The sequence below is a fragment of the Carassius auratus genome, chromosome 25, assembly GCF_003368295.1.
Source record: "Carassius auratus strain Wakin chromosome 25, ASM336829v1, whole genome shotgun sequence".
In the NCBI taxonomy this organism is placed as follows: Eukaryota; Metazoa; Chordata; class Actinopteri; order Cypriniformes; family Cyprinidae; genus Carassius; species Carassius auratus.
Window position 1 is genome coordinate 4,395,103 of NC_039267.1, and position 13,155 is coordinate 4,408,257.

Consider the following 13,155-nt stretch of genomic DNA (forward strand, 5'->3'; position numbering starts at 1 on the left):
ATGGATTTTAATTTTGAGATTTGCTTAATATTACATTCAACAGTGTTTTTTTTAATTATTTAATTAGATATTTATTTATTAATTATTTAAATTAACTGTAGCATTTATTAAAAGGCAGACAAGTAAATATCTAAATTTTAAGGAAAAACAGGGAAATGTAGCATGCACAATTAAATTTCAATAAAATAACAAAAAAAAAATGAGAGTGTGTAAAGATCTGACTGAAAAATATGTTTGCTTGTTTTTTCTATCCTATTCTAGTTCTATTCTGTCTTGTTCTGTAGGCTGTGTATATTGTGCAAGTTGCAGCACTGGCATCTCTGTCCTCTTTTCACCCAGACGGCCCATTCAGTGTAAATCATTCAATGACTTACACTGGCTCGCAAGGACTCCTATTCAGAGTGCTGAGTGCTAAAATACAGCTGGACACAGTTTTCTCAACCTCCTTCCAAATCCTGAAGTCCTCCGCAAAGTGCAAATTCTACATTTCAGCAGCAGGAGATAATAAATGTCATTGTTTTTCAGAGCTGATTTGTCGATTTAATTACACTAATGAGGGTAAGACCATGTGGTCTGTACCGTGAGCTCACTGCATTGGATCAAACAGCGTTCTTAAGCTTCATTGCCTTTCTCTGTTCCATAGTTTTATGGCCCCTCTTCTTCTCCTGTGTCCTTGTGTATGAATATTTCAAATGTTTATCCATGCTTGGCTAAGTGTGTGTGTTGCACTGCCAGACTAGAGAAGGCAGGAACTCAGATGGGTGGAAAATGTTTTGTGTCTATAGGGATGTCAAAGGTTAAAAAAAAAAAAATAAAGTAAAATAAATATTTTTATAGTACCGGTAGCACCAAGAACCAAGAATTAGATGACAGCCAACTATTTTTTAATGCTCATAAACCTGATTTTACCAAGTGCACATGTTCCTGAATCAACATCTTGTTGACCCTGGAACAACATTGTGATTAACCAATCAGATTTTACAGTTTTATAGTTTTTGTGAAGTTTAGGCTTAGAAATCAGTGTTTGGTGCTTGTACTGTACATCGATATCATTCATCTATCTTTTTCTCAGGGTTCGTTTTAGGTGTAGGGATAGGGTTGGTCAAGACTACATTTTTGGATTAAAATGTTGTTCCAGGGTCAAAAAATATGCTATTTACTTTTGGGACAGCTATTCATTATGTCATTAATAATAATCATACAACATTTTGCCAAAAAAAGAAGAATTGGATGGATAAAAATGGACTGGAGACATTATGGATTATGTGGATTATTGTGATCAGATGTTTGGACTCTCATTCTGGCGGCACCCATTCACTGCAAAGGATCCATTAGTGAGCAAAGTAATGTAATACAAATTTCTCCAAACCTGTTCAGATGAAAAAACAAACTCATGAACATCTTGATGGCTTGAGGGGAGTCCATTTTTAAGCAAATGTAAATTTTTGGCGTGAATTGTTCTTTTAAGCCCTCTACCATGCAACATAAAAACAGAATGTTGTTAAAGAGCATATTAGTTTTGTTGTTGCATTGAAATGTATGTCGCAAATGTGAAATTTCACTGTATTGCTTTTGACTGCTAAATGTCATCTTAAGTGTCTGCAAGTGTATTGTCTGACTTTGGACGAAATTTTATCTGATCTAAAATTCATGCAAGGTTTTTTGTTGTGATTATGTGTGCAAATATGCTAATGAGCAGTGTGCTAATTGGAATGTGTCTGCCACTTGTGAGATCTCTCATAAGGTTAAAGATTATTTGCCCAAAGGAGAAACAGTCCGCTTGCTCAGTAAGTCCATCACACACACACACACACACACACACACACACACTCACACACACATACACGCACACACACACACAGAGGCTTGGCTGTCTAATGAACTTCCTCCAGTTCTTCTAATCCACTCCTACTGGCAGCTTGAATGCTGAGCTGATAACACACACAGCGAAGACATGACTACAGCTGAAGACAGCTAGTACTTTACACTAACAATGCTTTGCAAATAGAGCTGACCACAGCAGGAGCAGCAGGTCACGGTCTTTCACTGTTGAAAGACAGCACTGATTGCTGTACAATCTTCAAGCTTTAGGGGGACATTTTGCTATCTTGCAGCATTTAATGCAGCATTTTAACCCCCCTCCTCCCCAAATTATGCATAATTAATTACAGTGAAATTTTCTTGTATTAAAACAGTAATTTAGTTTTACACAATGAATCCTCCTCTTTGAGCTTCATTCATTAAAACACAAGCAGAGCAAATTAAAGAGTATGCCTTAGAAATCCATTTGTATATAACTGTCCCATTGAATGGTTTTTTTTTCTGCTGTTCTTAACACTTCTACAGTATATATATAAACAACCTGTGTTATGATTTGTTTTGCAGCAGTTTCCATGAATGATTTGGGTGGACAACATAGTTCTGCATTCTGAATGCTGACACATGAAACTATTCGTTTTATTTTTGGAAGCCATGAAATCGATGTCTGACCAGCGAGTGGGATTTTTCAGTTTTTGAACGAGGGTGCTCACCGAGGCTGCACTTATTTAATCAAAAAGTAATGTAAAACCTGTAATATTGTTAGAATATTATTACAGTTAAAAATATTTTTCTCTATTGGGACACTATGGCCAAAACATAAGAAACTAAAAATGCAATAAACGTTCCAATACATATAGTAGACATGGAATTTAAGGACACATTAACGATTTGCTAACGATCATGCAAACCCTAAACAAGCATCTACCCTTGATGTTGCGAGTGTAGAGAGCTCTTGAATGATAATAAGAGGGCTGAACATACATACTGAAAGCCTTAATTAAAGGGCCGCTCAGTCCTACGGGAAGCATTTTTTAATTAATTTTCCACTCCACACACATCCCTCCCTCTCTCCCCAGTTCATTTTACACCCCTTCCCCCACCACAAATGATTTGACAAAGCTTCGTCTGTTATTTATCAGAAGCTGACCTTTTATTACCCATAATGACCAGGGGGTGAGAAGCAGTGTTACAATACTACTGACCTGTTTTCAGAAGTGTGAGAGTAGTTCTGCTGTTTTGGCATTTTTCACTAATTTCCACTTTCCAGAATTATGCAGTTTGTGTTAATGTATGGTTAAATTTGATTTTATTGTTTGTTTTTTTTTGTCAGATAAACACAAAAATGATAATTAATGTAATGTAACTAGGCATGGGCAGTCGTCCCAAAATCACAATCTAGGATCTGAACCATGATCTTCCAAATTTTGAGATGTATTATCAAAAATATCCCAACTGAAACAAGCCTATTTACTTCGCACATTTAAAAAAACACAATATTGCATTAATCAATCAGTTGTCAAAATGGTCATTAAAATCTAAGTTTAACTTTAAAACCTTGCGATGACTGTATAAATTAAATTTACATGGATAACTTATTAAAGTTATTAAGTGATTCAGGCAAGAGCATTGAGTGATTTTCTCTGTCTTTACATTAATGACACAGACAGCAGTAGGTTTATTAGGCTACTGTCTATTTAAGACACAATGCACAATATAATATGCTGAAACATAGCCACTTTGAATATTCAAGGACCACCCAAGAGGTCACATGACTGACAGGTAATACAACCAATCATGTTTCATTTTCTGTTGAGTCATGTTTATGGGGGTGCAAATGTCCCCAAAGTCACGTGTTAAACTATGGGACGTATTTTAAAGAGTATATGCGTGAACTTGACATATTTCACATACTTTTGAAAATCCAGTGTTCAGTTGTTCCTGATAAGTGCTCATTGTCACAGCTGTAATGTCGACAACTTTCTCCCTCCATGAAGGGGGTTGGACATGAAAACAAGAATGCGACACACGTCTCCCTTTAATTCTTTATCGTAATCAGCCAATAAAGTATTAAAATCTAAACATCGGCAATTTGTTTATAATTTCTGCACAGGAGAGACTTGGTGAAATATATCCCTTTTTAATATAAAGCATGTCCCACAGTAAACTTATTTTTTTACGACGTTACATGATTTGACCATTTGGGCATTCAGCTTTTAAGGAAGGATTTAATGTACTCTGTAAATAACATGAGAGTTAGTGCGAGAAAAGAGCAAGACAGACAGAGAGACACTGACCTTCCACATCCCCGTTCCATCTGAGTGTGTTAATTAAACTATTTTTTTTCTCCTATGAACTGAAGTGTGAGCTTTCAAACTAATTATTTTAGGCTTTGCTCCAGTTGTCAGGCTCTTTCGGGATTTTCACAGCAGTACTTTTTTTGGAATTATGTCTCATTTAACTGCACAGACTTTAACTTACAGTTCAATCTAACTCTAGTCCTAGTCCAACACTGTGTACTATGTACTGTAGATGGTTGAGGTGCCCCACCCACTGTGAAATCTCATTGGTTCAAAACCTTACTTTGAATAGCTGTGTATTAATTTTGTCTAATTGGCTGCGATTGTGCCACATCATTCAGCAGTTTCAAGTTCAAGTGGTTAGTCAAATAGATTGTCGCTGGAAACACATTGTTATTTTTGTCATTGAATTTGAAATGAAAAACATAATTACCCCTAGCCTTGTTTTGAAACCTTCAGGACTTGATGACAGATGTATTCAGTGGTTCAACAGATAAGAGGCCAGGAGCTTGGAGGAGTATCCAAAGAGCATCAATAACTTCCGGAAGCAGTTGTTTAAACTTACACCCAGGTAAAAGACTGAACGTCAATTCAAGTAAGAATCTATTTAGTAAGTACATGTACAGGGCTAAGGCATTGACCTTCTGTTTCTCTGTGTACAGTACTCAGTATTTAACAGGCTTCTCTCTAGCATACACACATTCCGAGATAGTATTTAGCAGCTTTGTCTGACACACAATGGCGGCTGGCCTCTTGCCCTTACAGAGGGGAATAAAGATCTGGATTGGAATGTGGCCAGGATCGGATAGAGTGCTGAGAGAGTAATGATATCTCAACCCTAGAAGCCTGTGCTCATCATCACTCTAAATGAGGGCTATGCAAACAAGCTAATATCATACACAAATATAAACACTAGTTAATACATGCAAAGCATGAAACATCACAACATGCTGATGTAAGCAAATAGCGAAATTAGTGCAATTAACATGTCAAATCATTTCATACAAAAAATCCTGAATACTAAATTGTTTGAACAACAGTACAAAGCACTACAGCTTCATAGTTAATCATACGCTGTCCATATGCTAACATAAACAAAGGGACTTTTTGTAACTGAAACTTAAACTAGCATGTGTCTACTAACATTCAACAGGTCAGTTCACATCACCATTTATGAAGAATTCAGAACAATTTGTTGTTCATATTTGGCTAAACCAAAAGTTTGTAATTTTCTACACTATACTAAATTAGGTACAAGCCTGATGTTCAAATAAAATTTACTGTATGTCACGTATGCTAAATATGTACTGAAACTTACCTTAGTACCGTATGTACCAGAGTACATAAAAATCATTTCATAATTTTAATTAAATACCACCTTAGTTCATAATCCATCATCTGCTAGTGCATACTTTCACCGCTTCTTATATTTGTATATAGAATTGTAATAACTACTTAGCATAAGTGCACAGCCCCATTAAGACCATATATAATGCAACAGGAGTGTACATCTAGCCATGCTTCAACAAAGAGCGGCAGCCTGTGTTTCTGAAAGCATGACAGATGAGTGTTTCAAAAAGGCCCTCTGGGCTACAAAGGGCTAGTTGTAAATTATTCAGGCTGTTTGTGTACACTCAAACCACAAGTCCAACTTTAACTCCAGATATGTGCCATGGAAAGTTCAAGAACTGGAACATGCCCTAATGTGACATTTCGATATCAGTGACATGCATCAAATGTTGTACAGCAGGTATAAACAATGATAATCAGAATGAATTGGCTGAATATAAAACATTACTCTTAAAGATGCCTTTACACTGGAGATCTAAGGATTCAGTAAATCAAGTTGAATGCTGCATTGGTTCACATGCAAGGATGTACAATAGCATAAACCAGTTTAAACATAAGGATATCCTGGATATAACAAATGCAAGAAAAATGGGTAAAAAAGCATACCATAAGAAAGGATCAAGCTCACCTTGGCAAAAAGAACTCCTTTAGCAGCCAGAGCATCCTCGCTGCGCCCATTAGGGAAGCACTCATAATGGGCATCCAGAATAGGGTAGCGACTGGCCAACAGAAGCCCGCTGTTCAAGAACTTGAACCGGGAGCAACAGCCTTTCCAGCCATAGCGTCCCACATCGCTCAGCACAAATGGAAAATAGCGGTGCAGCTGTCTCCTGAGCCTTTCTGCAGCTCGCCTTTCAAAGACTTCCTGCAGACAAAGGAAGTCCAGGTTGGCTGGGAAGAAGGCAGAGATCTCATGGTCAAAGGTGTCATCTCCGTGACGGCGTTTGCGCCCAATCGACCTTTTAAAGACTGAGGTGCGGTGTTGTGAAAGGGTATTATTGGGGGAGATGCCTCCATCGGCTGCGTGGAAGCGAACCAGGGATTCCCGTGAGGCCGTACGACTCTCTAGGCTACCCGTATCTCCATCCCCGGTCTGGTGATTTCCTTTTTCAGCCTCAGTCTGCTCAGAATCAGGAGAGGTGATGCTGATTTGCACTCCAGCCGGATGGAGAGGACAGTCTTCTGAGTTCTGGATGATGTTGCTGTGTACTGGAGAGTCACCAGAGGATTGTGGGTCTGCAAACTGGTGGACGGCACAATCGGGAGCATTCTCTTCTCCATCGGGGTGCAGGGGACACTCCGAGGAATTTTGGGCTCCAGTATTGTGGACAGGGCAATCCGAGCTTGTATCTCCTGAGGGGTGAACGGGACACTCAGTTAAGGCCTCAGTTTCAGGTTCAGTGGTGACTACAGGCTCGGGACGATGGTCCAAAGATGAGGTGCGGCGGAAGCCCTGGGTAGCCAAGCTGCAGAAGGATGCCGCACTAATTGAAGTATTGGTGGGTGAGTCGATGTATATCTTGATCTGGGGTCTGCTCGCACCATTTCGGATCCGCTTGCCCACTTCACGAGCTCGCCGTTGAGTGTCTGCAAGGTTGTTGAAGCGTGCGAGTGAGTCCGGCAGCAGGCAAACATTGGCACTGCCGAAGCAAAAACTGCGACCTTGTAGACGCCACTCAGCAAGTGCCGCCCCGGTTCCAGATAATGTTCCCTGCTCGGCGCCATGCTTGTCTGGTTTCTGGTAGGAGTAGATGTAGGGGTTCCTAATGGTCTGCAGTGGGGCCCACAAGAGGAAGCCAATAAAAGCAAAGGGTAAGGATGCCAGTAAAAGCACCAGGTAGAGCGGTGTAGAGATCAAGACCCCAAGTGCCAAAAAAGAGCAGGGATCTTGGGAGCGTCTACGCTTCTCTAGTGATGTTGCTACACAGGAGGCCAACAACCGATCCAATAACCAGTAGCAAGGGAAAACAAAGACCCAAGACAGACAGCTCAGAAAGCTGAGAAAGGCACTAGGGTAGGGAGAGGTGTGCAAGACCATTTCTGGCTCACCTTGTATACCAACTCCCAGCCAAAAAAAAAATTAATTGTACAAAAAAAAGACCTAAAAAGTTAACCCTCCCCCCTGTGGCGCAAAGAGGTATACTACATGGTTCTTGGGTCCTTCGCTATGTGCGACTTTGAATTTGGGATACACAGGGTTCCAAGCCCAGCCTCTTCCCTCCTTGGTGGGGCTCTGCAGTGCTAGAATTTCCTGAAGACTCTAATCATGGTGATGACAAAAAAAACCCTCCTGGGATTCAGAATATGTCGGGCCAGGAAAGGGAAGGCCTTGTCAGCACAGAGCCTGCAGACAAGTAAAGGGAGGGGGGAACAGAATACACAGGCAATCAGATGAAAGTAGAGGATAATGTGCAATCAACAAATTGGATCCCAGTAAAATTTTAAATGTTTTGGAAATCATGATGAATAATAAATAATAATAGCTTTTCACAGAACGCAGATCAGGACACCAAATGTAGCCTGCTGTGTAAGAATTTAGTTTTTTGCTACTAAAGTGCTTCATTTTCATCTCGAACTGGGTTTGGCAAAATATGTCATTTAATATAGCTTATTGTTTGTAAATGAAATCAAAACTTGTATGAAATACAAGTGACCTTATAAATTCTCATTATTTAAATCTTTAAATCATCTAAAATTTAGAAAGAGGGTCTACCAGATGTGGCTTATTATCCCAAATGACCTTTTGATTTTAACAAAAGAGAAATTTGGATAATTACCATTTAAAAAGCTACCACTGCACAGGTGTCACTGTAAAATATGATAACTAAGTCCCTTTGTAGAGTGGTGGTTATTTTGTGGTTATTCCTCATGACAGAAACAGGCCTATACAAAAAAAAGAGCAGATGATGAGGAAGATTAGACTGCAACCTCACAGAGAGACAATTACACTGATTCTTTGTCAAAAGGAAGTACCAATTAAATGTACCTTGTTCTTGAACAAAGAACTCACAGAGGTGTTACATTATTTTGTTTTAGACCCTTTATTCAATGCAATTTAAAATTGTCAAATATAATTAATATAAATGTAATTAAATACAGACTGAAACAGAGCTTAAAATGAGAAGAAAAGAAAAATGTTGCATATGATTTTTTTTTGTACCCCTAATACTTTCCCTCCACTCCTTTGATATTTAATAACCTTTAAAAAAGCTATCATTTTAGAGATTCTCATAAAACATAAATCTAAAGTGCTTTGAATCTTTGTTTTGAAGGCAAAAGCTGTCCTTTTATGTTGAGATGCTAGTTGCCTTTTTACAGCAGATGCTAAATGAGTTGAAACCCTGACCTAAATCATCAAAAGATTTACCTCAGATCAAAGAGGACAGGTCAGCCTTTGACACAACCAGGAAGTGTATATGTTACTGCTGTGGTTTTATAACTGGGTTGACAGATGACGCTCATGTGAAGAAGAAGTTCACAAGACGTAACTTAATATCAAATTTAAATGGTCAGTATCCAATGAATCCCCATTGGATAAAAGCAAGTCCTATCTCACACATTTCTAACTGAATATGCTGTTTCACATAGAATTATGCCACATTACAGATTATAATGGGTTGTGAATACCATCTCATGCAGATCAGCAAGAACCCATCTTGTACATTCACTCATACGAATGACCTTTCTCACACAAAGTCTCCTAAAAACACTGCTAAAGCACAGATAAAAGTCTGTATTTTACCCAATAAGAGTACATTAGTTTCCCTAGATAACAATAACACAAAGCTTCACGTACAAATAATCCCTTTGCATCCACACTCACCTCATCTGCACACACACACTCAATCTGTGGAATAATAATTTCCAGGGTTTTATCCATCACCGCCACCTAATCTGTGCCGGACCAGTGTGTCGACTGCATAGTGGCCTAGACGTGAGGAAAAAAATCATTTTCTTTTGGGCTCCTCGTTGTCTTTTCTGAGAGGGCTGCACTTTTACAGCCTGCTGCGTGCACAGGGTTGCGCTGGGGAGAATTTGAGCCGTCTGACTCAAAGAGTGACAGACAGGGACGTCAGTGCACACGAACAGGAAAAGGAAGAGTGTAGCAAATGAATGTGTGGTAGTTTGCAGCTTTGCATGCTGTATACATGCACATTACCACACAAACACACACACATGTGCGAAGGGGGTTAAGCGACCATGTCTTTAGGTTAAGCTTGCCTACTGCTGAGCTGCTTTCAGGTCACACACAAACAAACACGCACACAAAGCTTGCAAAGGGAATCAACAACAATGTCCTCAACTCTTCACAGATTCCCAAAAGATTTGCCTGCTGTTGTTTAGCCCCTAAACCAAGCTGCCATATGGTTTTGTAAGATCACACATACGTACTTAACCACTAATTCACACTTAAAAATGGAAATTAGCCATTTAGTGTTTTACTCACCCAAGCCATCCTGCTGTAGGTGTATATGACTCTTTTTCAGGCGAATCTAACCAGAGTTCTAAGCTCTTTCATTGTAATGGAAGGGCATTTCTGTTGAACAGTCCAAAACACGTCAAATAAAGTGCATGCATCCATGATAAAACATGCCTCACATGGCTCCGGGGGGTGAATGATGACCTCCTGTAGCGAATCCATGCGTTTTTGTCAGAAAAATATTCATATATCAAATGTAATGAACACTTTTCTATCACTTCCAATATCTGTCATACACGGAAGCCGTTTAAAATTCATTCTAATTAATTGAAGTCATCTGAAAGAAGAAAGTCATGTACACCTAGGATGGCCTGAGGTGGAGCAAAACACAGGCTAATTTTAACTTTTGGGCAAATAAACCCTTTAAATCTATACTGAAACTGACAGATAAATAGATGTAAATCTATCAGTGCCCAGATAGATGATCTGGGTCAGCACAGAGGAACATTTTATTGCTCAAAGATTGCTCTTTAATAGCTCAGGGGACATTACTTCACTTTTATGCTCCATTTAAAGGTTCAGTAAGTGGTATTATCCTCTATGGGACTGTTAGACAGGGAATCTTTTCCAAAATCAACCTACTCAACTACAAAAGTGCTGTTTATTGGCTGTCCTGTAAACATGATAATATATAGAAATTGCCTAAACAAAGAAATTGGAATCTAATTCACTTAATTCAGTAATATACTATGCTGCAACTTTAAATATATGGACAAAATAGCTCAGATAATTTTGGTATTTGGTAGTATTTGATGAGAAATTCAAGTTCACATTAGTGGTATTTACATATTGTTATAGCATTTGTTCACATTTTCAATTGGCTTTTTTTTTATAATAACATTTCTGTTCTATAGTTATTTAGTAATTTTATGTGATTTGTCTTAGTTTCTATATATATATATATATATATATATATATATATATATATATATATATATATAGTTTTAATTTTGTGAAGATTTATGTACTATTTTAGTAATATTTTAGATAACCTTTTAAAATTTCAATTTTGCTTTAATTTGTATTTTAGTTGTAATAATTTTAGTAATTTTCAGTTAATTGCCAAGTTTTTAAATATTTATTATTAGTTTTTAATATTTAAATGTCATTTTATTTTAGTTCATATTTGTTTTCATTTAATATTAATTACTGAAAATGATTTTGAATCATTTTAGTTAACAACAAAAACACTGGTTCATACTGAGATCTGATTTTTTATCACAGACGTTTTTGAGACACTGTTGAGATATCTTCTGAAACCCTAGGGAAGACAAACTATGAACAATAATTCATAATAAGACTTTCTTTGCTCTTATTATAATCTAACAGCTGTCTAGGAGAAAACAACCAAAACAATACTGAGATGTAATTTGTCTTTCCTGGGAGATATAATCCTTGTGTAGTCTTAAAACAGTTGTTATTGTGTTCGGGAAACTTCTACCTGTGGTTTTCAACAACCAGCTCTCTGCTCCGTGTGTTTACTTTAAGTGTTTGCACTTAAATGTTACGTGTGCCTTTGATAACTTTCCTATGTGAGTCAATATTGCTCCAGAACAGACTAGAAGCCTGATAATCAAGGCAATAAACTAAATGAATGCAGGCACCAACAGGAAGTCTGTTAGCGAACACTTTGTTTAGAAAGCCTCAGCTATAGATCTGTTTATACACGAATCCTTCACCTACTAATCAATACTGATCACAACTTTACCCATGAGGAAAGAGACAGACACTGACAAATGTCACGTCGATGACTGTGACTGTTTACCAGCCAATATAAACCTAGAAACACAGAATTTGCTCTGTAGAAGCTATTAACGGTTTTAGGTTATTAAGTAGGCCTACAGTATTTAATAAAAGTGACTTACAAAAGCTGTTGGGAACATGTCTGTGTCAAATGTTTACCACAAAATCGAAAGAAAAAGCTATTAAACTAACTGTATGGAAATAAAATTAAATATTATCTAAGGAATACGTAAAGGTTCTCCTTAAGTTTGATCAAGTTAGGATAATTAAGAAAATAAAAGTGACACGGTTACACTGTCTCTTAAAGAGAATGATTATCGCATGTATCTCTTTAGTAGATGTTTTACAGGTATGTGCATAAACTACAGTTTTTTTTTTTTTTAACAGACAAATTATTTGAAAGTACTATTTTAATGACCAAAAGACGGTTTGCGCTGGTGCAAGCTGTTAGTAAAACTGGCCCTTTGTGTGTAAGCAGTTGAAAAATGTAAAAATAAAATAAAACAATAATAATTATGCAGTATTCCTTTAAGAATGCATATGAGTAATGCTGTATAAAGGAGCATGTTTTAGTTTTAGCTTCCTGTGAACTCTCTGATCAAAACGCTGATTAATTTGTTGTGTGTGTGTGGACAGGTCTTGGTGTTTGTGTGCATGTGTGGACAGGTTTTGGTCTTCTTAGTGTGTCTGTGTGTGTGTGTGTGGTAAAGGCATGAAATAATGTGTGATGAGGCTGATAAGTGTGCGTGAGGTGCTGGTTTTGTATCCGGTAACTTCAGAGATCAGTGCAAACTCATCAGCAGGGCTGTGCTACTTTTCTATTGGATCATTATTAAAAGACCACAGGAAGAGAGAGAGATAGACATAAAATAAAATAAAAACTTCTTCAGCGGTAAAGGCCTGACACATGATTGGTACAGATATTTTACTTTATTCATTCATAGAATCAACAAGGTCAGGCTAATAAAACATATTGTGACATAATGCACAAACCCTAAGGTTTGTCACTTTTATGTCGGTTCATTTACCCCATTCTTTAATTTCCATATGGAACTCGGGCATTGCTTATTCTGGACTAATGTGTATGTGCATGCATGCATGCATGTGTGTGTGTGTGTGTGTGTGTGTGTGTGTGTGTGTGTGTGTGTGTGTGTGCACCAGAGCAAGCGAGTGACACTGCACTGAGCACACTCAAGGGAGTTTGTTGCCATGGCGACACTGCACTCACTCATGAACAGTATTGCTGTTGTCTATCAGTCTGGTCAATGCCCATTTAGTATGACACACACACACACACACACACAATAACTTATTTAATATATCCCTTAGTCATCTAAACAGGCTAAAGGAAATAAAATATATCAAAAAAAAAAATATATATATATATATATATATATATATATATATATATATATATGTGTGTGTGTGTGTGTGTGTGTGTGTGTGTGTGTGTGTGTGTGGTAA

General features: G+C 37.7%; 1 pseudogene; it reads right to left on the reverse strand.

Annotated features, from left to right (window-relative positions):
* Positions 1-6,015: 6,015 nt before the first annotated feature.
* LOC113042810 (sphingomyelin phosphodiesterase 3 pseudogene) lies at positions 6,016-9,476 on the reverse strand (annotated as a pseudogene).
* Between the last annotated feature and the right edge of the window lie 3,679 nt (positions 9,477-13,155).